This window comes from Moschus berezovskii, chromosome 20 (assembly GCF_049115385.1).
Source record: "Moschus berezovskii isolate FMDL1 chromosome 20, NW_MosBer_1.0, whole genome shotgun sequence".
NCBI classification, from domain to species: Eukaryota; Metazoa; Chordata; class Mammalia; order Artiodactyla; family Moschidae; genus Moschus; species Moschus berezovskii.
In genome coordinates, this window is record NC_142479.1 from 55,596,016 (window position 1) to 55,621,050 (window position 25,035).

At 50.3% G+C, this 25,035-nt stretch overlaps 1 long non-coding RNA gene across 1 annotated transcript; it reads left to right on the forward strand.

Moving 5' to 3' along the window:
* The first annotated feature begins 1,455 nt into the window (after positions 1-1,455).
* LOC148774754 (uncharacterized) lies at positions 1,456-24,718 on the forward strand. Its single transcript, XR_016035414.1, has 3 exons — positions 1,456-1,851; positions 24,066-24,148; positions 24,221-24,718. It is a non-coding gene; the product is annotated as an uncharacterized LOC148774754 (long non-coding RNA).
* Positions 24,719-25,035: the final 317 nt, after the last annotated feature.

A 25,035-nucleotide genomic window follows, 5' to 3' on the forward strand; every position in this document is an offset into this window, starting at 1 on the left:
TTTTGCAAGTCTCAGTGGCCCACTACGGTCTGTAGTAGAAAGAAAGACATACTCCAGAAAAAAAATTATTTCTCTCGGCCCACAGTGACATTCTCACTTTCTCAGTAACTTAAAAAAACAATCAGATTCTTCCTTCCGCTCTTTAACCCCCAACTTACATGCCAATTAGCCACACTCTTGTCTAGTGGGGTTTCAAGTCATTTTTCTCCAAGGCAAAGGAAAGACACTTAAGTAGGTTCCTTGAAGTTTCTCCAGGCTTCCCCCAACTACTCTCTAGTCCTGTAACTTTCGCCCACCTGCTTTGTCTTCCCCACCCCCAGGGGCCAAGTTTTCCATGGAGTCTGTGCATGGAAATAGGAATCAGGAGCTTCTCGTTCCCCAAAGAGTTCTCTCTCTCTCTTTTTAAAAATATTTGTTTACTTGGCTGCACCGAATCTTAGCTGTGGCATGGGGGATCTTCGATTTTCATTGCAGCAAATGGGATCTAGTTCCTTGACCAGGGATTGAACCCCGGATCCCCTGCATTGGGAGTGTAGAGTCTTAGCCACTGGACCACCAGGGAAGTCCCCAAAGAATTTTCTTTGGCAGTCTCATGGTCTAAGAGCTTCCCTTGTGGCTCAGAGGGTAAAGAATCTGCCTGCAATGAATGCAGGAAACCAGAGTTCAATACCTGGGTTGGGAAGATGCCCTGGAAAAGGAAATGGCAACTCACTCCAGTTTTCTTGCCTGGAGAACTCCGTGAACAGAGGAGCCTGGTGGGCTACAGTCCATGGGGTCACAAAGAGACAGACACAACTGAGCGACTTTCGCTTTCTCATGGTCTTACAGGCTGGTGCCCATCACAGGAGGATCCGCTGCCATTTCGACTGGCCAGTCAGTCTACTCAGTCCCCATGGCCTGCTGGTCTCTCTGGAGGGTTAATATAATTTCTTGGAGGATTACATTCCAAGCACATAGGGTCAGAGCTCCTTGCCCACTGAATTATTTACATGGCCTAGTGCAGCAGGATTGGGGCTGAAATGGGAATGAACAGTGTATATGCTGGCTGGTTCCAAAGATGCTCAAGGTTCCCCGAGGAGGGGCCATAGGTCTCAGCTCTGAAGCCTGAAACCTGGAGGCAGCACACATGCTGTTAATTAAACAGGCATCTCATCTTCCAGAACAGGCAGCCAGGGTGTTGCAGGCTGGTGGAGGAGATGGGGTCAAAGCCACAAACCAGACTCCCCTCTCCGCTTTGTCTAGGACTTGGCCATTGCGCGTACATCTCTCCTCTGAACCTTACAACCCTCCTATTTTGGGTAAAGAAAGAATTACACTCTACATTTATACACATGAAGAAACAGAGGCTCAGACAGATTATGTGAGCTGCTCGGAATACACACAACTAAGAAATGGCAGAAGCAGGCTTTGCCCTCAGGTGGCCGGCTGTCCAGTCTGGAGCACTTTGATGCTGAGGAAGGAGCACAGACTTTGGGGTTAGACAGTTCAAAGTTCAAATCCGGAATCTGCCACTTCCCAGCTGTGTGCCCCGGGACAAGTCGCTTCATCTCTCTGAGCTTCCATTTCCCTTAAGGGATGGTCCTTACAGCTTCCACTCAGCCACCGATCCTAGTGCCTCAACCACGATCCCCAGTGGATGCTACAAAAGCCCACTGAAGCCAGTGCTTTCCTCACCTTCTCCATCTTTTACAGGAGGAAGCACAGAGAGACTGCTTAGCCTGCACCAGGTCACACCGCTGGGAGGTGGAGGGTCCAGGGTTCAAACGTCGGCAGCCTGGCCCCACTGCCTCAGAATGCCCGCCCCACAGATGCTGGAGAACTCGAAATGAAACCATTTATGCGACGTGCGAAGTAGGTAATGGATAGAAGTGGCTCCCTTCCTAGTCCATCTAGTTTTCCTTTACTTGGATGATTCCAAATGGGACTGAGCAGGGGTCACTGAGGGAATTCCACAGAGAATAGCCTGGGGAGGTCCCTTGAGGGGTTGCAGGCTGTGGGGGCTCTGAAAGAATCCACAGGAGACAACCTTCCCGGGGTCTGGCCCGCAGGCTGTAACCGGACTCTGGCTCTGTCCTTCCCATCTGGCCAGGGACCCCATCCCAGGGAGGCCCAGGGCCTGGCCCTTTGGCCCTGGAAGGGTGGGTCCTGGGTCATGGAGGGGGGCTGAGAGGTCAGGAGGGGCTCGGGGAGGGGTGCAGGGGGCCCTCTGTGCTGAGAAGGCAGGGCCCTGGCACCCTGGCGCCCGCACAGCTGCCGGCGTCTGTCAGCCTCCCTGCGGGACGCAGCCGGGGGCCTGTTGGCCTCTCCATCTTCCTGACAAGCTCCTCTTCTGAGGCCGGGAAAGAACAACAACGGTCCTCCCCTCACGGCGACCCATTTGTTAGATGAAGGCCGGGCACCGGCACCTTTAACCTCCTCAAAGTCAGCGTGTCCCCGCCAAGGCCCCGAGGCCTGCAAGACAGAGATGGATGGACTTGGCTGTTTGTGGAAAAAAACCCTGACTAAGGGGAGCAGGGTTTCCAGGAAGGGAGGGGACCCCGTTTCTCGTTGTTGTTGGGGGAGTTGGAGGAGGAAGAGGAAAAGCCTGCGTGAGGAGGAGGGTCCCTGAGGAGGATGGTGGGCTTGGCCACACCTGAGCCATCCCAAGGAACTTTTGGAATTTCCCCCATTGTGCTCAACACGGGGGCGTGTCCTTGGCATCCGCAGACCTGCTTCGAAAGCCCCACCGCTCCCCAACCCCCGACCCATGCAACTGCATGGGTGTCAGGGAAGAACCTGGGCCTGGAGGCAGAGACTCAAGTTCAACGTGTGGCCTTGTCCTTCTTCTGCTATGTGACTTCAGGCATGACACATCCCTTTTCTGGGCCTCAGTTTTCTCGCTGTTGAAGCAAAGATGACAGTACTCGCCTCATGTGGCTGTTAAGAGGATCCACAATCTGATGTCTGCAAAAAGAGCTGGCTGACCATAAAGGGCAATGCGCGTGGGGAATACTCTATCTCCCCTTTCCTTACACTGCTGGACTATGGGGCAGGCCACGGCTCCATAGAGGATGAAGACAGCACATCCTAGCTGCCCTTTGACCCCCATACCTTCTTCTATGGTAACATAACAGAGGGTTGAGGTCATGGCCTTGGGAATCAGGAAAGTGTGGGTTCACACTTAGCTCTGCCACTAATAAACTGAATGGCCTTGGGTAACTCAGTTTATCACTTGAGCCTCTTTTTTTTTTTTTAATCTTTTTTGGCTGTGCCGTGCAGCTGGTACGATCCTAGTTCCCTGACCAGCGATTGAACCTGGGCCCCAGCAGTGAAAACTCTGAGTCCTAACCGCTGGGCCACCAGGGAATTCCTGAGCCTCAGTTTCTTCATCTGTAAAGTGGGAATAAGTTTTTTCTTCTTTCCCTTCTTTCTCAGTTGGGTTGCTGAGAAGTAAATGAGGTATTGTAGGAAATCTCGTGCCATAGCCTAGTGTACAATGTTTAGTGGTAATGTCTGGATAATGACAATGGAAATACCTAAGGTTTTTGCCTTGAGGACAACTTCAAAAGGCCACTTGAGAGGGAGAAGACCATTAACATTCACTCACATAGTAGAACAAGAGTCAGATAAGACACCTGATCCCCAGCAAGACCACGTATGGATGAGAGGGGAGACAGACAAGCTGTCTGTCTTCCAAGGCTGGAAATCATTTTGGACCAGAATGTTTGTGGCTGGTCCTGGGATTCATCTGGAATGTATATGTCCTTTGCTTCTTGGAAGGCTTTGAGGTAGCAGGGTCACTACTGACCTCTAGGACTTTTGTGAGACTCAACCAATTCGATGGACAGATTGGAGTTGAGTAAACCACCGAATACTGTCTTCACGACGGCCACAGATGCTCCCAGGAAGCTTGTAGGACATTCCACACCAAGGACCCAATGACAGGGTCTTGCCTTAAAGCCCGGAAAACACTGTGTTAATATTAGAGACAATTTCTCAGATGAGTTTCCTCTCTTGTGTGTAAACTTTTGGTGCAGCCATCACTTGTCTGCACCGAGACTGTGGGCAGATGACTGGAAAACGCAATAAGGCACTGAATCACCTCATTCTGAACCCCAGCTCCTGAAGGTCACCTGACCTCGGTCTCCTCAACTGAAAAGTAGAAGCTCACTGTATAGACGACCTGCAGACACTCAGTCGGTGCTCAGTAAACGTGCCCTTTCTAGAGCTTCTGTGCCTGAAGGAGCTAGAAGCATGTGAATCTCAAGGGCAAGCTCTCAGGGCAGCCAGGAAAAAAAATAGAGGGAGCCCAGTTAAGTACGCTCTGTGTAATATTGGTGGCTCAGTGGTAAAGAATCTGCCTGCCAATGCAGGAGACACAGGAGATGTGGGTTCGATCCCTGGGTCGGGAAGATCCTCTGGAGAAGGAGATGGCACCCCGCTCCAGTCTTCTTGCCTGGAAGATCCCATGGACAGAAGAGCCTGGAGGGTTAGTCCGTGGGGTTGCAAAGAGTCAAACACGACCTAGCATGCAGCCACTCAGCTCTAATACTGGGGACACACTTAAGCTAAAAAGGAATTTTTTATTTATCTGAAATTCAAACTCAACTGGGTGTCTGTTCCCACCCTCCCACCCCCCACCCGCCCTGCTAAGTCTGGAAACTGTCATCCAAGGCAAAACTAATCTTCAAGATGGAGAAGACTCTGGCCTTACTTTCTGAGCCAGGATATCTGCACTTTGACAGAAGGCTCTGGAAGGACACTCTCAAGGGGAACTTCCAGAGGGAGGGGTGGTGGTTGGGCAGGTTTTACTTTGTCTGTGGGCTTTCTGGTTGCAAGAGGAGCCCAGGGTCCCCCAGGAAGTTCTCCTGTGGAGGACTTGGGAGTGAGACAAAGCAGACAGGAGGCAGGAGGAGGAAGGGCGTGCAGGTGGAAGGAGTGAGGACAAAGGTGGGTGCCCCTGGGCAGGAAGTGCTGAAAGGGAGAAGGAGGGAGGCCTGGGCTGGGCGCCAGCCTGGGAGACTCCCGGGCCCACTTCCCCGGGCGTGCCTTTCCAGCCCCTGATGCAAGGCAGCCGGGCCATTATTTGGGGGGAAAAACCAGCTAACCAGATAGGACAGCAAACCAGGGATTTATGTGGTGTGGGAACAGCTCGGGTTTCCCTCACTGTTTATCCAGCAGTATTTTTTAAAACAGAAATCAGCGCGGGTAACCACAGCTGTGAGTTACTGGCTCTGGCTGCAAGGCCCTTGAGGGCTGAGGAAAGTGGAGGGGGTCTCCTCAAAGGTGCTTTGCTCTGCATCAGCTTAGAAGTTGCTAAAGGAATGTGTCCTTCCAGAGCCTGGGGTCAGGTGGGAAGGGCAGCCCTGGGCAGGCCCCAGATCACTCTTTGTCCTTAGGACAAAGGCCAGCATCCCTGGGGAACTGTGACTGTCACGGCCTGATGCCTTAGAAACCTCTGGGTCTAGGGGTCATGAACCCTCAAGGGGCCAGGCAAGTAAACACAAGCTAGGGAAGCCAGCTGGGATACCCAGGCTACAGTGAGAGACAGAGGGGGCCCAAGAGCTGCTTAGTAGTAGTGGTTTAGTTGCTAAGTCATGTCCGACTCTTGCAACCCCATGGATAGTGGCCTGCCAGGCTCCTCTGTCCATGGGATTCTCCAGGCAAGAATACTGGAGTGGGTTGCCATTTCCTTCTCCAGGAAAGAGCTGCTTGACACTGGCCAATTTTGCCTTGCAAGAACTTGGGCTTAGTTTTTACCAGATCTTTCCATTTTTTTTTTTAAGTCAGGATTCTAAATTTTATAGGTAATTTCTTATTATTGTTATTGATATTTCTTTATTTTAAAAGGCTTATTTATTTATCTGGCTGCACCAGGTTGCAGTTGCAGTGCGTGGGATCTAGTTCCCTGACCAGAGATTGAACCTGGGCCCCCCTGCGTTGGGAGAGAGGAGTCTTAGCCTCCGGACCAGGGAAGTCCCTATATTTATTTATTTTTAATGGAAATATAGTTGGTGTACAATATCATGTCAGTTTCAGGTGCACTACATGGTGATTTGACATTTGTATACATTCTGAAATGATCACCATGATAAGTCTCCATCTAGCCCCATACAAAGTTATTACAATATTATTGACCATATTCCTTATGCTGTGCATTGTATCCCCATGGCTTATTTATGTTATAATTGAAAGTTTGTAGCTCTCAATCCCCTGTACTTATTTCAAACAAACAGCAAACACCCGTTTGTCCTCTGTATCTATGAGTCTCTTTTCATTTGGTTTTGTTTTGCTCTTTAGATTCTACACATAGATGAGATCGTACAGATTCTGTTTTATCTTTCTCTGTCTGACTTATTTCACTTGGCATAATACCCTCTAGATGCATCTGTGTTGTCACAAACAACAAGATTTCATTTTTAACGGCTGAGTAATATTCTCTCTCTGTGTGTATACACACACACACACACACATATATATGTATGTTTCTGTTGTTCTTGTTTAGTCATGAAGTTGTATCCAACTCTTTCCAACCCCATGGACTGTAGCCTGCCAGGCTCCTCTGTCCATGGGATTTGCCAGGCAAGAATACTGGAATGGTTGCCATTTCCTTCTCCGGGATCTCCCTGACCCAGGGAGTGAACGTGTATCTCGCGCATTGCAAGCAGATTTTTTACCACTGAGCCACCAGGGAAGAGCTATATATATGAAAATATATATATTTCACATCTTTATCCATTCATCTATCAATGGACACTTTGGTTGCTTCCACAGGTTGGCTATCATAAATACTGCTGCAATGAATAATGGGGTGCATATATCTTTTTGAATTAGTGTTTTCATTTTCTTCAGGTAAATACCCAGAAGTGAAATTGCTGGATCATATGGCAGTCCTATTTTTAATTTTTTGAGGACTCTCCATAATGTTTTCCACAGTGGCTGTTCCTATCTACAATTCCATCAAACTGTGCATGAGGGTTCCCTTTTCTCCATACCCTCACCAGCACTTGTTATTTTTTGTCTTCTTGTTGAGAGCCATTCTGACAGGTGTGTGAAGTGAAAGTCATTCAGTCATGTCCGACTCTTTGTGACCACATGGACTGTAGCTGCCAGGCTCCTCTGTTCATGGAATTCTCCAGGCAAGAATACTAGAGTGGGTAGCCATTCCCTTCTCCAGGGTTCAACCCAGGGATTGAACCCAGGTCTCCTGCATTGCAGGTAGATTCTTTATTGTCTGAACCACCAGGGAAGACAGGTGTATAGTGGTATCTAATTGCGGTTTTGACTTGCATTTCTCTGCTGATTAATGACATTGAACATCCTTTCATATGTTTGTTGCCATCTGTATGTCTTCTTTGGGAAAATGTCTGTTCAGGTCCTCTTCTCACTTTTGGGAAGGTTGTTCGGGGTTTTTTTTGATGAGGTAGTTGTATGATCTCTCAGTTTTTAAATATTGGTGATGAATTTAAAACACTCCTAGTCCAGGAATTCCCTGGCAGTCCAGTGGTTAGGACTCAGTGCTTTCACTGCCATGACCCAGGTTCAGTTTCTGGCTGGGGAACTAAAATCCCACAAGCTGAGTGATTTGGTCAAAACACAAACAAACAAAAAGTCCTGTGGGCACAATTTGGTTCTTAGACTGACAATTTGCAATCTCTGGTCTCCTCCAAGTCTGCCTGCTCTCTATTTTACAGATGATAAAGCCGAGGCTCAGAGAGGCCCAGTGACCTGCCCAGGGCTGCACAGGTCACTGTTGGGAAAACCATGGGTCCAGGAAGCCTGTCTAGTGCTCCTTGCCCAAGATAGCAGATTTGTTGGCTGAGCCTGAGGTCTTAACAAGCAATTCTCAAGTGCTTCCCATGTATCTCTCATTTGCACAGACATGGTTTACAGACACACTCATAACCTACTTGATTCTAGCAATGGCCATGAGGGAGCAGGGCTGACATTAATCCATTTTCTTTTACAGGTGAGGAAACCGAGGTTGGGAGAGGCTAAGTGACTTGCAAGGTCACCAGTCTTAGAAAGGGCTGGAGTTAGGGCCTCCAGTAACTCCTCTATAATTTTTCTACCCCCAAACTTTGTCAAATTTGGGAGATTCAGCCTGAGATAGAAAATAAACTCCTAAAAGGGAACAGTAAATGGAGGGATGCTTGGGTAAACGGAATATTCTTCGTAACTTAAAGTTAATTGAAAATCCATAGGTTATCAATTTTCCAAGCAAGTGAATAAAACAGAAGCTATTTCAGAGAGCAATTACACAAGCAAGGTTTAATCTTTCTTTGATGATTCCAAAGGCATTTCAGGGGAATGTAATGCCTTGGGGCATCGTTACGAATACCAATAATTACCGTGTAGGGCTGTGAGATGAGTTCTCATCAATTTCCTCCTGGCTATTTGGGGATGTTCTAGAAGATTGCAGCCCATGGTGGTGAGCATGTGTCTGTGTTCCTGTTGCTCTTTCCATCGTTGCCCATTTCAGGGCGGCCTTGTGGAAAGAGCAGTGACTCATGAAGGATCTTGCTGCCCTTCACCTGTAAAATGGGGATAATACTGACTCCTTCTATACTCACTGTATAGGTCCTACTGAAAGGACCTCAGATCTCACAGCATCAGAGCAGGAAAGCATTTCTGATCATAGGATACATCAGTTTCATTTTAGCATGGAGGAATCTGAGACCCAGAGAGGTTAGTGGCCTTGTCCAAGATCACACAGCCAGGTATGGCGTGTTGGAATCCTATTTCTCTGCTTCCTCAGTTCAGTTCAGTTGCTCAGTTGTGTCTGACTCTTTGCGACCCCATGAACCGCAGCACGCCAGGCCTCCCTGTCCATCACCAACTCCTGGAATCCATCCAAACCCATGTCCATTGAGTCGGTGATGCCATCCAACCATCTTATCCTCTGTTGTCCCCTTCTCCTCCTGCCCTGCTGCTACTGCTGCTGCTAAGTCACTTCAGTCGTGTCCGACTCTGTGCGACCCCATAGACGGCAGCCGACCAGGCTCCGCCGTCCCTGGGATTCTCCAGGCAAGAACACTGGAGTGGGTTGCCATTTCCTTCTCCAATGTGTGAAAGTGAAAAGTGAAAGTGAAGTCGCTCAGTCGTGTCCGACCCATAGCGACCCCACGGAGTGCAGCCTACCAGGCTCCTCCATCCATGGGATTTTCTAGGCAAGAGTACCGGAGTGGCTTGCCATTGCCTTCGCCTCCTGCCCTAGACTTTCCCAAATACCGCACTGAGGCAGAAAAGATCTATAGGAACTGAAAGATCAATCACACTTGCAAACAAAGACTCTCACATGAGGTCTCTTTGGCCACAGAGAGGAAAAGTTCAGATCTCCCTAGCCCAGTTTGGGGAGGCAGTTTGGGGAGGCAGTTTGGGGAGGCAGTGAACTCCTTAGTTCAGGGCTGGGAGTTACCTAGACTGGGGAGGTAGCTGAAACATCATCATCTTGTGAGATTTATGGTTTCATGAATGTCAGAGCATTTTAAAATTTGGTAATTTCAAGTATGCAGTCTCCCAGGGCCCTTCTTCTTTTAATTGAAGAAATAAACAATCTCCCCTAAGGAATCCTTGGCCAAGGAGAAAGGCAGGTGCAATGTTGACTGAGGACAGCGGCAGCCCAGGAGGACATGGTGTCATGAAGAAGTCAAATGGCCAGAGAGCTATCTAGCCTGGCCTGAGCCCCAGGAGAGGCAGGTTACAGGGGGTACGCCACACATATGAACATGCAGACACACATGCACACCTCCTGCCCAGGGCCTGAGTCCCGACAGGAGCACATACAAGCAGCCACCTGTCACACAACATCCAATCTAGAGCGGCTCAGCTCATGTGTGTTTGTTCATGACAGATGTTCTCAGAGCAGCTCGTGGACGTATCTACTCGCCCTTACGGGGTTTCCCAGGTGTCGCAGTGGTAAAGAATCCACCTGCCAATGCAGGAGACACAAGAGATGCAGGTTCGATCCCTGGGTCAGGAGGATCCCCTGGAGAAGGAAAAGGCAACTTACTCCAGTATTCTTGCCTGGGAAAGCCCATGGACAGAGGAGCCCGGTGGGCTATAGTCCATGGGGTCAAAAAGAGTCACATGGGACTGAGAACACACACACAGACACACACTTAGGGCAGAGCCCCCGTCATCTGAGCAGAAATACCAAAGCAGGGACAGACACACACAGCAACAGCCACAAACACTTGATCCAGATACTCCCAGCGACACACACACAACTAGATGCACTAGAAGGCACATCAGGATGGAAGTGTCCCCACATTTGTTTCCCTTTCTACATATGAATGTTCACCCTCCGCAACCCCTCTAAGGAACAGTTTTATCAGTCCACACTCTCAGGTGGTTGGACACAGCGATGAGCTCTGAAACTCCAGTGCACAGTACATGGGCTCTTTGGTCACACACACACATACGTGCACACACACAAGCACACAGTGATGCATTTCCTCAGCCTTTGAATTAGTTTTGTTGGTTTCATTTTCAGACAGTAACACCACTCATCTCCTCTGTCAGCTTAACCCACAGCCCAACTCCCACGTTCGGCACACAAACAGTTAATGTCCCAGTTCTTAGACCTTCAAAACATCTCACACTCGGGTCAAAGGGTCCTGCCTTATAATCTCTAGAGGAGCTTACACCTACAAGGAAAGGAAGTAAAAAAAAACAAAAAAACAAAAACTGGTTCAAGGGCTTTATAAGGTTGAAACATTTTCTCAGAGGAACGAACGCTGGTCATTATGGCGCCATCTGGTGGTTATAAGCAGAACTTCGGTGCATTCTACAAGGTTCGCTCAGTCGTGTCAAACGCTATGGGCTGTAGTCCGCCAGGCTCCTCCGTCCATGGGATTTCTTGGGCAAGAATACTGGAGTGGGTTGCCATTTCCTCTTCCAGGGGATCTTCCTGACCCAGGGAGGGAACCCGCATCTCCTGCATTGCAGGCAGATTCTTTACCTCGGAGCCACCAAGGAAACCCCGTTCTACAATGGTGGTGGTGGTTTAGTCGTGTCCGACTCTTGTGACCCTCTGCACTGTATCCTGCCAGGCTCCTCTATCCATGGGATTCTCCAGGCAAGAATATTGGAGTGGATTGCCATTTCCTTCTCCACAGGATCTTCCCCACGCAGGAATTGAATCTGGGTCTCCTGCCTTGCACACAGATTCTTTACCGACCAAACTATGAGGGAAGATCATTCTACACAATGAGCTCAAGCTTAAGCTTCAACCTCTTCCAGAGTGTAAGGACCTGCTTTTGACCCTAGATTGGTGCGAGGGGGTTGGGATGTCATGCGCCTATGGTCCCTGTGGTGTCTGTGGCCCCACAGATGCATAAAGACAGAGAGTATGGGAAGAGACTCCCCACGGGTTACCGAACCTCTCCCCTTCAAAGCACCCCAGGCTTGTGTAGGTCCCAGCTTCTGTTTTCTGGATTTTAAATGGAAGGTATATGAAAGCCAGTTGGCTGGACAGTTGTCCCCTCTACAGGCCCACAGTGTCCCCTTCCAGTGGCAGAGCTGGGAGGCAGATGCTCTCAGGGCCTGCATCTGCCTTGTTCACCTGCCCAGGCCCAACAAAGCACCTGGCACAGCACCTGCCTCAGGTGGAGTCTCTAATATGGAGCAAAGAATTCGTATCCTACTAGGTTCCAGGGCCAGGTGGAGGTGGGGCAGGGGACAGGCAGGACTCAGGGAGCCAGCGAGGGGCTATAAGGACAGGAGTGGCATGGTCAGATATCTGTGTTGGAAAAACCCCTTTTGGTGCTGTTGCTGATAGCAGTTCCATGCAGCAAGGTGATAATAACTATCACACTGCTGTGAGCCAACACGTCCAGTGTTCTGTGTCAGGGTGTGGAATTCTCAGGACCTGATTCAACTAAGAATCTGAAGCGATCAAATAACTAATCACCCAGATGGTCAGCACGACAGGGCAAGTGTGGGTAGTGCAGGTAATGTGTACAGGCCGCCAGACCGGGAGCCAGGCCGGCCTATGTTCAAGTGCTTGGCCTGCTTCAGGCAAGCCACCTGAACTTGGGTTTGTGGTGTAGTCTATTTAAGGTCAGTTTTCTTGTCTAATGAATGGGGATAACAGCTAAAACCTAGATTAGATCATGTGGGTAAAAGTGCTCTGCCAACTGTGTACAATTATGAAGGTTTTTTTCCTTTTTAAAGGTGTTTATTTGTTAATAGAGTTTTCCTTAGATCTTATCAACCGGCAGGTACAGACGTGGGTTAAGCTAACAATTTCTCCCCACGTTTCACAGGCACTGTTCCCCACTGGCCACACAGGCTTCGAGTAGGGTGTCACTCTAGCTGTCCCTGAAAGTCCACGGGGAATGTCCTAAACTTTAGGCTTGCTCTGCTTTTACTCAGGAAGGCATTTGAGGGCTTGCATTATCTTACAACACTTTGGCCACCTGATGCAAAGAACTGACTCATTGGAAAAGACCCTGATGCTGGCAAAGATTGAAGGCAGGAGGAGAAGGGGATGAGAGAGGATGGATGGCATCACCAACTCGATGGACATGAGTTTGAGCAAGCTCTGGAAGTTGATGATGGACAGGGAGGCCTGGTGTGCTGCAGTCCATGGGGTCGCAAAGAGTTGGACATGACTGAGGGACTGAACTGACTGATGGTCTTATAAAAGGGTGGGTAGGGATGATCTTTCCGAAAAGGTGACATATGAGCAGAGACCTGATGGAAATGAGAGGGGGAGAGAGGGTTTTGATATCCAGGAGAAGAGCAATCATGGCCAAGAGAACAGCCTGTGCAAATGCCCTGAGGCAGAGGAGCGCACAGAGAGCTCAAGGAATGGTAAGAGGGCTGGAGCAGAGTGAGCTGCCAGAAATGTAGCCAGGGACATAGCTGATGGAAGGAAGGCGCACACCGGGCAGGCCACCAGACGGTGGGACCTGTCTTGTTCCAAAATGGAAATCAAGGCTTCTCTGGGTGTTCTCCATGGCGAAGCTGCCAGGGACTCAGTACCACCCTGAACACTTGATGATACAAATGATTAACCTGGTCCATCTGTCTGCCACAAAGTCTGATTTCAGAGGTGAAACATACACATCTAAAGCAATAACAAAGGATATAAGACACACAAGTATATAAGACACACACTAAACAGTGCGGCATCCATAGGCACTGGATGCCTGGTAGGTCATTTGGTCCTGGAGTGGTCCCGGAAGTCTTCATGGAGGTATGAGCCCGGCATGGCCATATGGAGGAGAGGGAAGAGGGCCATCAGGAGTGGGTACAGTCCTGGCAAAGGATGGCAGGGGATAGGAAGTGTCATTCTGAGAGTAAACGTGCCACGTTTCAGGAACAATGGTGTCTTGATCATTTATTGAACATGTATTTACTGAGCCATGCACTGTTCCCCAGTTGAGCCACTTACTCGGTGGGTGACCCATGGCGAGTCCCCAAACCTCTCTGAACCTTAAGGCAGTATCGTCGCTATACCACCATCAAAGCCAAGTGCACGCATGGTGCCCACAGTGACAGGCCAGGGGTTGCAGCAGGGTAAGGAGGCTCGCCTGGAAGGAGTTCATAGTCCAGAGGAGGGAAGGCGGCAGCTCTGTTAAGTGCAGATTATACCTTAACTCGGTCTCTGGTGGAGCCTGAGACTTGCTGCTGAGCAGAGTGGGCCTTGTGGAAGGACAAACCGCCCAGCAGGACAGGACTGGGGGCCACACTCAGGATGAAGGGCCTGCCTCTCCTGAAACACACTTTCGAAGCAGACTTGTGCTTCCAAACATTCAAGAGTGAAAATTTCAGAGAACCTAGCTCATTCTCCCTGTGTTGCGCAGAGAAAACTATAAATGAGAGAAGACTTGTCAACCCACAGACAGGCGCTGAGCACCTCCCTAGGAGACCAGAGAAGAGAACCTGGCCTGGGAGCTCCTGCAGGGGGTTCTTGGGGGCCCAGGCAGGTCTTGAGGAAGAAGAGCCGAGGGGGTGAAGGAAAGGGTGTTGGGACCTTTGTTCAGAGGAGAGAGGTCTCGGGGCAGGGCTGGCCTGGGAAGGTGAAGGGAGGCTGCGGATGGAGTGGGACAGGAGGGAGGTGTAGGACTCTGGAGGCTTGGAGGAGGGAGGCAAGTGTGCGAGCAGGAAGTGGTGGAGCCGCCTGTCAGGAGGGACAGCAAAGAACGAACAAGAATACGCACTGGGCATCCTAGAGTCAGGGCAATGGGGAACAGGAATAAACCGGAAGGGAAGGTTCTGGTGGAAGAAAAGGAGAGAGAACAGTGCAAGAGTCGCTGAGAGTCAGAATGGAGAATTTGGGGTGGGGGTGGGAGGAGGAGCCAGAGGGCACAGAAGATGCTGAAGATGTGTGTGTGGCAGAGTCGGGGGGCATGATGGGGGCTGCGCTATGGGGGAATCCAGGCGGTGGGTGGTGGCAGGAGCAGGAGGGGATGGCAGCAGGGAGGCCAGGGTCCTTTCACACTCCCACAGGAAGCAGCTCTGGCTTCAGTGGATCTCTGGGATTTGCTCCTCCGGCTGCAGAAAGCGCCTTGAATGAGTGCCTCAGGCCCCCACCCCCGTCGGGTCTCATCAATTCAGTGGTGGGGCACACCTGTGTTTGTGAGGAGCAACCCAGCCCCCCTTGCCTTTTGTCACTGAACAGGTCACTGAACTTGCTGAGCAATCAGACCCCAGGCAGGAGGGGCTGGAGGGCAGAGCAGACCCTCCTTCACCACCACCCCAAGGATGGGTGTCTGCCTGGTGCTTCTCTGGATGCAGCTAATGTATCTGCTTTTCTTTCTTCACTTGGGGATCAGAAAAGAAGGCTCGAGGCCTGGCTCTGCCCCCTTGCTGCTCTGGGACGGGGGTCACCTCGGAGCCTCCTAGCTCCTGTAAGCCCACCATTCAAGGAGGCGGCTGCTAACATTACCTTCAGGGCGCTGACTTCTCTGGTTTAAAACCCTTTCTCCTCGGACAGGGACCCCCACCCCTTGCACTCATTTTCACCTCAGAGAGGTCAGACTGGGGTGAAAGGTCAAGGTGAGAAATCATGAGACCTGCTGTTTCCCTGGGGTGAACAGGATTCCCAGGCGGCTTCCCCCCCCACCCCGCACTCCAGGGAGGCTCTGAAGCCCCAGGCAGCCCATGCAGAGCTGCCTCAGGGCCCGGTGGGAGACATTTGTGCCTCTTTCCTCACCAAAGGAGGGCATAGCAGTGACTGCTCTCAGGTCCCAGGCCACACGAGGTCCCTCCAGCTCCCTCCACTGTGCACTTGGCCTCTTCCAGGCTGGGGTCCCTGTCCCTGAACTGAAGAGAGTTTGCACCAAGAGTCCCTCCTTGACCAGGGGAGGCTGGTCAAAGTCACAGCCACGGGGGCCCTTGCCACCGTGTCCCAAGCACTCTATTTTTTTTACAGAAGAAGCAGAACCTATGAGGCCTCACCCTCCAGCCCCATTTCATTCTTCTTAGAATAAAGTCCTGTCTCTGGTAATTAGGTTTGATGGCTTTGGCGGGGGAGGAGTGGGGAGAACACAGAATACCAGTCTAAGGGAGACTCGTCACAATTTCTCCTTAGGGTGAGAGGAGTAAGCCGGGCACGAAACACTGGCAGGACTGGGAGAGCTAGAAGGGAATGTTGACCACTAAGACCAGTCCCCCCAACTCACATGGACTCTGTGAGTTGACATTTATCAAAGGAGTTGCATGTAGTCGCATTTAATTTCTTCTCCCTTATCGATCATTGGGGACCTTTCCTAGTTCGGGATCACAGAAAGCACCAGTGTCTGCCAGGTGGTGAGCCCTTGGCACGTGGGTCACTCCGGGCAACTGTCTAGAGGGCAGATGAACCTCTCCCGTTGGGTTTTCTGAGATAGCTGAGGACAAGCGCCCTCCGCTCCACACACTGCCTTCAGGGATTCAGGGATCTCAGGTGTGCTAACCCTGCGATTTCACAGATCGGGAACCAGGAAATAACTCCGCCTTTCCACCACAGCTGGGACCAGATCTCTGGAGGCAGGCACAGGGAAGGTATCCCGTTTTCTGCAGTCGGCCTGGGCGTCGTGGCGCTGTCCAGGGACTCCCAGGTTCCCCGAAGCAAGAGGAACGCCCTGGCAATGTTTGGCCTCCACCTGCCCACAACTTTTGGCTCCAAGGAGCCTTGAAGGGAGAGGAGCCGCGGGTCCCGTTGGTCCGGGGCTCTGGGGGCTGAAAGCCTACGCCTGGTCCCACAGCAGCCCTGCCGGCCGCCCACGGGCTCCGTACTCCCCCTGCTGACCAATCCCAGAACTACACCCCCCGCTTTGCTGGGTGCAGACCCCACCAGAAAGCAGCGGGAAGTGCCCACTGGTACCAGGAGAACCATCCTCTGTCTCACTATGGAAACGGGCCTGTTTTAGTTTCCTTCCTTTAATTTACTGATTATTCTGGGGGTTGAAAGTGAAAGGAGAGCATGAGTCCAACAAGGTTGGTTACAAACGCTTCTCTCCTTCCAGAGAGGATTTGAAGATCAGTCCTCTCTATTTTTAGAAGAAGGGCAACTGTCTGTCTCAGGTCTTCCCTGGTGGCTCAGCAGCAAAGAATCTGCCTGCAATGGAGGAGAGGTGGGTTCAATCCCCGGGTCAGGAAGATGCCCCGGAGAAGGAAATGGCAACTCACTCCAGTATTCTTGCCTGGAGAATCCAATGGACCGAGTAGCCTGGCAGGGTATGATCCACGGGATCGCAAAGGGTCGGACACAACTGAGTAAAACTAAACAAAAAAACAGCTGTCTGTAGCTAGATTTGACTTTTAATGGGCCATCAAGATATATCATGAAGGAAAAGTGAAGGAGAGTTTTTTTCTGTGAAGGACCGAGCAAGTGTAAGGTGGGACCCCAGGGCCGAGTGAGGGGAGGAGTAAGCAAGGGGATGCTAGGGGACCCCAGATTTGTCCCTAAATCTGGGGAAGGGGTTCATGAAGCTCCTGAGTCAGGAAGTGCTGCTGAGTGGATGGTGAAAAGGGTCACTGAGGACACTGTCTACCAGAGTCATCATCAGCCAATGCCCACAGTAGGGACAGCCCCACAGTCTGTGCCCAGGGACCTGCCATTGGATCACCCAGGCTGCACCCAGGATAGGAAGTTACTCTATCTCCACCCCATTGCCTGGACCCCTGGAGTGCTAAAGCAAGTCTCTGGACCCCTAGGCAGGTGTGGAGAAGAGTTCTCATGCTTGTACTTGGGAGGGAATTTAAGAGGAACACAGGGAACCCCCTGACAAGAATCTGCCTGCAGTGCAGGAGACCCCGGTTCAATCCCTGGGTTGCAAAGATCCCCTGGAGAAGGGAAGGGCTACCCACTTCAGTATTCTGGTCTGGAGAATTCCATGGACTGTATAGTCCATGGGGTCGCAAAGAGTCGGACATGACTGAGCGACTTTCACTTTTTTCACTTCACAGGGAACCCCCTTATACACAAGATCTTCTGGAGGGTCTTGTTCAAGAACTGAGCCGCCTGGGATGAAGGGGTCATGCCTTCATTTGAACTGCTCCACAAGTGGTCCCACCCCAGGGAGGGCCTGGAGGGTGAGGGGGAGTAGCTGGGGGAGGCTGGGGGAGGCGAAGAGGGGGAGAAGGAGGAAAAAGGGAGGGAAGGGGGAGGGGATTTATGTTAATCCTTGGCATAGAGTTGAGGGGTCTAGAGGTGGGGGGTTGCAAGATAATTTGCTGCTCCATGAGGGTTTCCCTAGCTCTAGGTGTGTTGAAGGCCAGATGGCCCAAGGTTGGGTTGCACCAGAGTGGCCTTACTGCCCCTCCTCTGCATTTCTCAAAATTGCTGGTCCAAAGAGACTCTCCTTCAGAGAAGAGCATGGCTGGCAGAAGGCGAGAGATACTGGAGAGGGAAGGAAGCGCAGCCCTGCTGCCCTGAGTATTAATATGATTTAGTAGATACACAGGTCACCCTCTCATGACTGAAAGCCATCATGGAATGCAGGTTTGCAGCCATTTCTAGGCAAAATGGTGTGATGAGATGAAATAGCTCAACTCCTGACCATTAAGTCACGAAGGCCGTGGCCGTCGTAAATCTCAGTGTCTGCAGCCTTCTCTGTCCTGCATGGAAGCACAGCATAGCCAGTGCCAGCTGCCTTGGTGGGATTCTCATGGTCCTGGCAGTGCCTCTGAAGACTGGGCAAGCTTCAGAACCAAGGACTATGAGGGCACTTGAAAGTCATGCTGAAAGTTAATTATTTTTTCTGGGTGATCTGGAGTTTTTCCTGATCTGTACTAGCTCAAATCCTCTACAACTCACATCAGACAAGCTGGCCCTGCCACTTAGATATCTGATCAGTTTGGGTAGGTAAGCTTATCTCCCTGAATCTTTATTTCCCCATATTAAAGGGTGAGCAAGGTAGTTTTTGAGGGTGAAATGATATAATAATCATAGTGTGCATCCTGGTACAAAATATGCCTTGTATCCTTTTCTTACAAAGCCTGGCTCATTTCTGTCCCCTCTGCCAGGGGTTTCTTTCCCCTGTTGTCTTCCTGGCTAATTTTGGGCCCCCTCCCCAGGAGGTCCTTCCAACTCAAACGGAACTGATAGCCTGCTTCCTTCTGTGACTACTTAGGGCCCTTTCATATGGTGGCTTTAAGATTTAGAGGCAAGATAACTGAAGCGTGGAAACGGCTGGATTTGCTTTGTGTTTAAGGAACTAGAAAAAGGGAGATGGATTAAAGAAGGTAATGGTTGGGAAAAATTTCAGACTAATGGGTTTGGGATTAAGGGAGATGTAATTTTTGGAGTTAGGAATATAGTTCCTCTCCCTGGCTAGTGGATGGAGGAAGAACGGGCCTTGTCGCTCCCAGACACTAGGCCTGTAATTCCACTGGTGGCCACCAGGTGTCAGTGGTGTCCCTAGGATAGCTTGAGTGTTGAAAGAGAGAGGCTCCCTCTTAGCACTCTTTCCATCCTGTAATAACGAAGTTAGAGCTGCAGTTCTTGCTACTCCTGCCCTGCCACACCTTGTGATGACATTTGCTGGCATCCCTAAGAATCTACCTCAAGGACTATGAAGAGCAAGTTCAATTCTTCCCAGACTTAGGTACTTTAGAACTAGTAATATGACACCTATGACATACTTCAAGATGGTGTGTGGTGACATTGTAGTTGAAAAGCATTGGGCTAGAAATGGTGAGAAGCAAAAACTCCAGCGAGGAGGTTATCCCTGTTGAGATTTTCCTGGTATCTTTTCAGAGAGGCAGCAGAGGGGAGTAATTAAAAGCATGACTCTGGAGCCAAACTGCCAAAACCTGTCTCCACCACTTATCAGCTCTGAGAACTGAAGCAAGATCGACCCTCTCTTTGCCTCAGTTTCCTCATCTGTGAAATGGGAGTCCTACTAGACCAATCTCTTCTGGTTGTTGGGAGGATTAAATGAGCTAATACAATGCCGAGTGCTGAATCAGTGTCTGCCACATGGCAAGGCCTGAGTAAGTATTAGCTCTTATTATTATTAGAAGAGGCCCCAACTTACCCACTTGCATCAGATGTTAGGTCAGCGTGTTGTTTTGTTAGGATTTCCTTCGTGGTACGGTGGATAAGAATCTGCCTGCCAGTGCAGGGGACATGGGTTTGATTCCTGGTCTGGGAAGATGCCACATGCCACGGGGCAGCTAAGCCCATGTGCTACAACTAGTGAAGCCCACACGCCTGGAGCCTGTGCTCCATAACAAGAGAAGCCACTGCAATGAGACGCCCGAGCTCTGCAACTACCGAGCAACCCCTGCTTGCTACAACTGGAGAAAGCCCACGTGCAGCAACGAAAACCCAGAACAGCTGGGTCTTCTTAAATAAACAATAAAAAATAAAAATAAGAAAAATTTAACAGAAAGATCAGACATGGAGAGATGGTAGGAAAGAGTTGATCGAAATACAACTCTCATCCCCAGCAGACAGGGCTTCATGGGTGGGCCCTGCCTTAAAAGGGCCTTGACTTCTAGTGTCATGCTCTTCTGTTGCTGTCTTAATAGTCAAGCATGAAGAAAGGACCTTGCATTTTCATTTTGCATTGATCTTGCAAATAACGTAGTGATTCCTGCAAGCGGCTTCCTTTGAATGCAGAAAGCCCTTGCCCTCCTCTTCCTCTTCTCACACCAATTCCTTTCTCCTCACATCACAGGCAGGCCCTCCACCTGGGGAAGATTTGCCTCAGACTGAGCCTTTTTCCCCCTGCAACATTTTAAAGAAAAGGTCTCAAGAATCTAGCAATGCTGAAAGAATCTTAGCACGAACACTCGGAACCTGCCACCAACAGCATTTCCTCTGTTTGCTTCATTATCTCTTGCTAACCGTGCTAAAGCTTCTAGCTTTTAGTCTGGACCAAGAAAGGCCTCTTGGGCTTCGGGGTCGGATGATGGCCTGCAAGAAAGGACACTGGGGGTGAGAGGGGAGGGCGGTTGGGGTTCTGGAGAATCTCCTGGGGAAAGGTCCTGTAGAAAGGAGGTGCAGCACCAATTAGGGCAAGTTCTAGAAAAGCAAAAAGCAGCCATGTGCTCACTTGTGTCCCTTTGCAGCCCCATGGACGGTAGCCTACCAGTCTCCTCTGCCCAGGGGATTTCCCATGCAAGAATACTGGTGTGGGATGCCATTTCCTCCTCCAAGGGATATTCCCAACCCAGGGATCAAACCCCGTGTCTCTTGCCTCTACTGCATTGGCGGATGGATTCTTTACCATTAGTACCACCTGGGAGGTTAGAAAGGCAAGGAAGGTGTCATTCTGGAGTTTGTGAACTGAGATTTCCTACTTGTGGCCATAGTTCTGGTTAGGTCATTGTATAGTTTCTTCCACCCTCCATGCTCTTCCAAGTGTTTCTCACAACGAGGTCTGGCAGCCTCGGGAGGGGGCAAGGAGGAGAGTCTTCTCCCCACATTGCAGCTGGGGAGCCTGAGCCTCAGGAGTTCCTGGAATCACCCGCCCAAGGCTCTAAGAGGCACCCTGGGAACCACGCCCAGGTCCTCAGACCCAACGATAGGTTTCTTTCCTTTGATCCCATGGAGGGGGGTGGGGTGGGGACAGCAGCAGCATCACATTCCCCTGGGTAATTTGAGGGAAAAAAATCCCCAAACTTTCTCTCTTGAAAATAGAGGGTGTCTGGCCTGTGATTTACCTTTGAGAGTGTAGTTGGGCTGGGAGAGATCCCATTTCAAAGGGTTTCTCTGGACAGTGCTGGCTTCTCCCAGCCCGCCCCAGCTCCCCACCCCCCTCCTGAGTGCCACAGGCGGGTGACACCTGTATTATTGCTAAGGGTTAAAAAGCCCCCGAATCAATAAAACCCATTAACGAGTGTTGGTACCTCGAAGGCTACAGATAAACCCCTTCTGCTCGGTGAGTTCAATCCCATAAAACAGCTCTCCCCTTTCGATCCTGGCATTCATTCGATAGAAAATGTGGAGAAATTTTTAAAAGGTGACTTACTAATTGCCTGTAAAATAAAAGGCAGATGGAAGCTTTATTACAGTTGAAGGAAGTCGGGAATATTAAGGTAAAATGTCAAATAACAATTGATTTTCCTCAGACATAAAGGGACGATTTATGGCTTCCTAGTTACTACAAATGAGAAATTATTTGAAGTTCTAAAAAGTATGAGGCGAAATAAAGATTAAGTAGAAGATGAAATCATAGGGATTTCTCCGGGAGGTGACTTCAATGCCCCTGGGACTAGGATTCATGTGGCTGGGGCCCTCGGCAGCCGGGGCTTCACGTGGTAGTTTCAAGATTTGGAGGCGAGACATCTCTAAGGAGTGTTTGCTTTGTTGGAGGAACTAAGAAAGGAGATGGGGCAAGAGACAGTGCTGGTTAAGGGTAATTTCAGAGGGAGAGGGGTTGGCATCCAGAGAGATGGGATTATTGGAGTTGGGAGTACAGCTCAGCTCGCTGGCAGGCAGATGCTCGGATCTAAGAAAGGAAAGTGAGGGGACCACAGTGGCTTTCTTCCAGCCAGCCCTTCCTTGTCCTTCCAGGCCACAGCACAGCCCAAGGCCCTGCACTGGCTTTTCCTGGTCTGGTCTAACCTGATTTCCACACTGAGAGCCAAGGAGAATTCACTTCCTGGCTGCCAGACCCTATTCTAGGGCTCACCTCCACCTGGAGTCCCCTAGAGACGACTCCTTGCCAGTAGAATCAGGGCAAGTTGTTTATTTGAGAGTTCTGTGTGTGTGGGTATGTTCGTCGCTCAGTCATGTCCCACTTTCTGTGACCCCATAGACTGTAGCCTGCCAGGCTCCTCTGTCCATAGAATTCTCCAGGCAGGAATACTGGAGTGGGTAGCCATTCCCTTCTCCAGAGAATCTTCCCAACTCAGGGACTGAATTTAGGTCTCCTGAGTTGCAGGCAGATTTACCGTCTGAGCTACCAGGGAAGCCCTTATTTGAGAGGTGCTTACAGCCAACTTCAGCAGGAGAGTGGGAAAGAGAGGCAGGGAAGGGAAGGCAGCTTACAAGGGCTGTGTTATCAACCTGGAGAATGTTATCACGCTGTGGGCGATGGGGGTTTAATCTCGCTGGGGGACTCAGGGAGCCAGTGGGGGAGCCATACCTCAGAGCGATCTGCCTGAAGGACAAGGGAGCTGGAGTATTTATGCAGCAAGTCCATTTTGTCCTTAGATGAGCGTGCTGAGGGAGCTGGGAGCATTCATGCTGTGGCACTTCTGGGCCCTCAGACAGTCACAAGTCAGGTCCTTTGGGGCCTCCCTGGTGGTTCAATGATAAAAGAGTCAGCCTGCTGATGCAGGAGACATGGGTTTGATCCCTGGTCCTGGAAAACGCCATGTGCCTCGGAGCACCTAAGCCCGTGTGTCACAACTTTTGAGCCTGTGCTCTAGAGCCCGCGTGTTGCAACTATTGAAGCCCCCATGCCTTGATTACTTTGCTCCGCATCAAGAGGGGCCGCTGTGATGAGAAGTCCATGCTCCGCAACTAGCTGGTGCAAAAATTAAGATCTAGTACAGCCTAAAACAAATAGATTTTTTTTTTAAGTTTTCTAAAAACCGTTAGGTCCTTTGGGCTCCAAGATGATGAGACCCCGAGGGATATGGGCAGGGTACCCCCAGACTCTGCCTCCGTGCTTTATGTATATATATCAATCCTCAGCATTCCCATTATGTGCAAATCAGAACCCCCACTTTATGGCAGGGACACGGGGGCTGGAGAGGTCGCATAACTTCCCCAAACTGGTAGGGCTCAGCCTGGAGTGGCTGAGCTCACACCTTTTCTTTAATTAATAAAAAAGAGAGGAGTCCAGGGATATGTGCTTCAATACGCTGCCAGGCAGGCTAGGCAGGCCACCAGCTAGACTTCGAGAATGACTGCCACAGTCACTGCCTACCTCTTTTTCACAAATTTTCACTTTCCCTCTTCCCCTCAATTTGACTCTGTTTCCCGGGAGCTCTCCTGGGAGCTCCCTGAGCCACCTCCCTGTCCCTGAGGACCCAGGATGGACAGAGGAGTCACTAGACGAGCAGGACCCCACAGAGCCATCGAGAAGAAGCCTTCTGGCTCTGTGGCTCCTGAAGCCAGGAGGGGTGGCAGGGGCTGGTGGCTGAGAACAGGAGACCCTGCAGTGGGGGGATGCCCTGGAAACAGTCGCTGTTTCCTTAGTTTCTCAGAAAAGAGGAGGGGACGGGGGGGCACGTAGTGATAACCCTTGAAGGAGAGTGGCTTCTTCTCCTAAGACTGAGGTGGGTTTGTAAAGAATCCGCCTGCAATGCAGGAGACACAGGAGATGTGAGTTCAATCCCTGGGTCAGGAAGATCCCCTGAAGGAGGAAATGGCAACCCACTGCAGTACTCCTGCCTGGGAAATTCCATAAACAGAGGAGCCTGGCAGGCACAGTCCATGGGGTCGAAAAGAGTCAGACACGACTGAGCATCTGAGCTCGCATGGAGAACGACGAAGGCATAGAATGGAACCCCCAGTCAACCCATGATGATCACATACCATGAGTGAGAAATAAAGCTTGGTTATTTAAAAAAAAGAAGAAAGCCTTTACGCCCTCACTTTTTCTGGCTTCTAGAAGCCGCCGCACTATGCTAACCTCTGTTCTATTCTTACTTTTCTTGACACTCCTGCCTCCCTCTTTCGTTTACAGGGACACTTTGGATATTGCGCCCAATGAGGATAATCTCCCCATCCTTTGTTTAATCACGCCTGGAAAGTCTCTCTTCCCATGTAGTAAGTAACATATTCTCATTAGGGCAATGAGAGGATAAGGGCATCTTTTGAACTTCTTTTTTTTTTTTCCAGCCACCCATGCTGCTTGCATAGGGAAGCCTGATGCAAAGAACTGACTCATTGGAAAAGACCCTGATGCTGGGAAAGAGTGAAGGCAGGAGGAGAAGGGGATGACACAGGATGGATGGCATCACCAACTCGAGGGACATGAGTTTGAGCAAGCTCCGGGAATTGGTGATGGACAGGGAAGCCTGGCGTGCTGCAGTCCATGGGGTCACAAAGAGGCAGACACGACTGAGCGACTGAACTGAACTGATGTGGCTTGCATGTTTCCCAACATGATCTTAGTTTCCCAACCAGGAATGGAACCCACACCCTTGGCAGTGAAAGAGCGGAGTCCTAACCTCTGGATGACCAGTGGTTAGTCCCTAGGATGTGGACATCTTTCAGGGGCTGGAATAAAGACCAGAGTTTCTTGTATCATTTATTGGCCTTGGGCTGATTTTGGTGACTGTGGCCATGAGTAAGGCATGTCCCCTGTCTGGGCCTTGGTTTCCCCACCTGATTGCAATGAAGACAGACCTCTCCAGCTCCTTCAATCTGATTTTTTCTCTGGGGGAGTACCTTGGGTGCCGGGGTATAGTCATTCTATTTCAAGACTTGCCAAAGGCCCACAGCGGTGTGTGCTATGCCATGTGTGTGTATGTTTAATTTTTTACATTTGGATGTGGTCCTAATCCAATAAATGCTTAGGAGGTTTCTACAGAAGAGATTAATTTTTACTAGAAAAAATATAATTGGTGGATGTTAAGGTGACTGCCCTGACAAATCCGCCTTGGCCATATATCTGAGAAAGTAAAAGACCTGATACGCTTGCACATAAATAT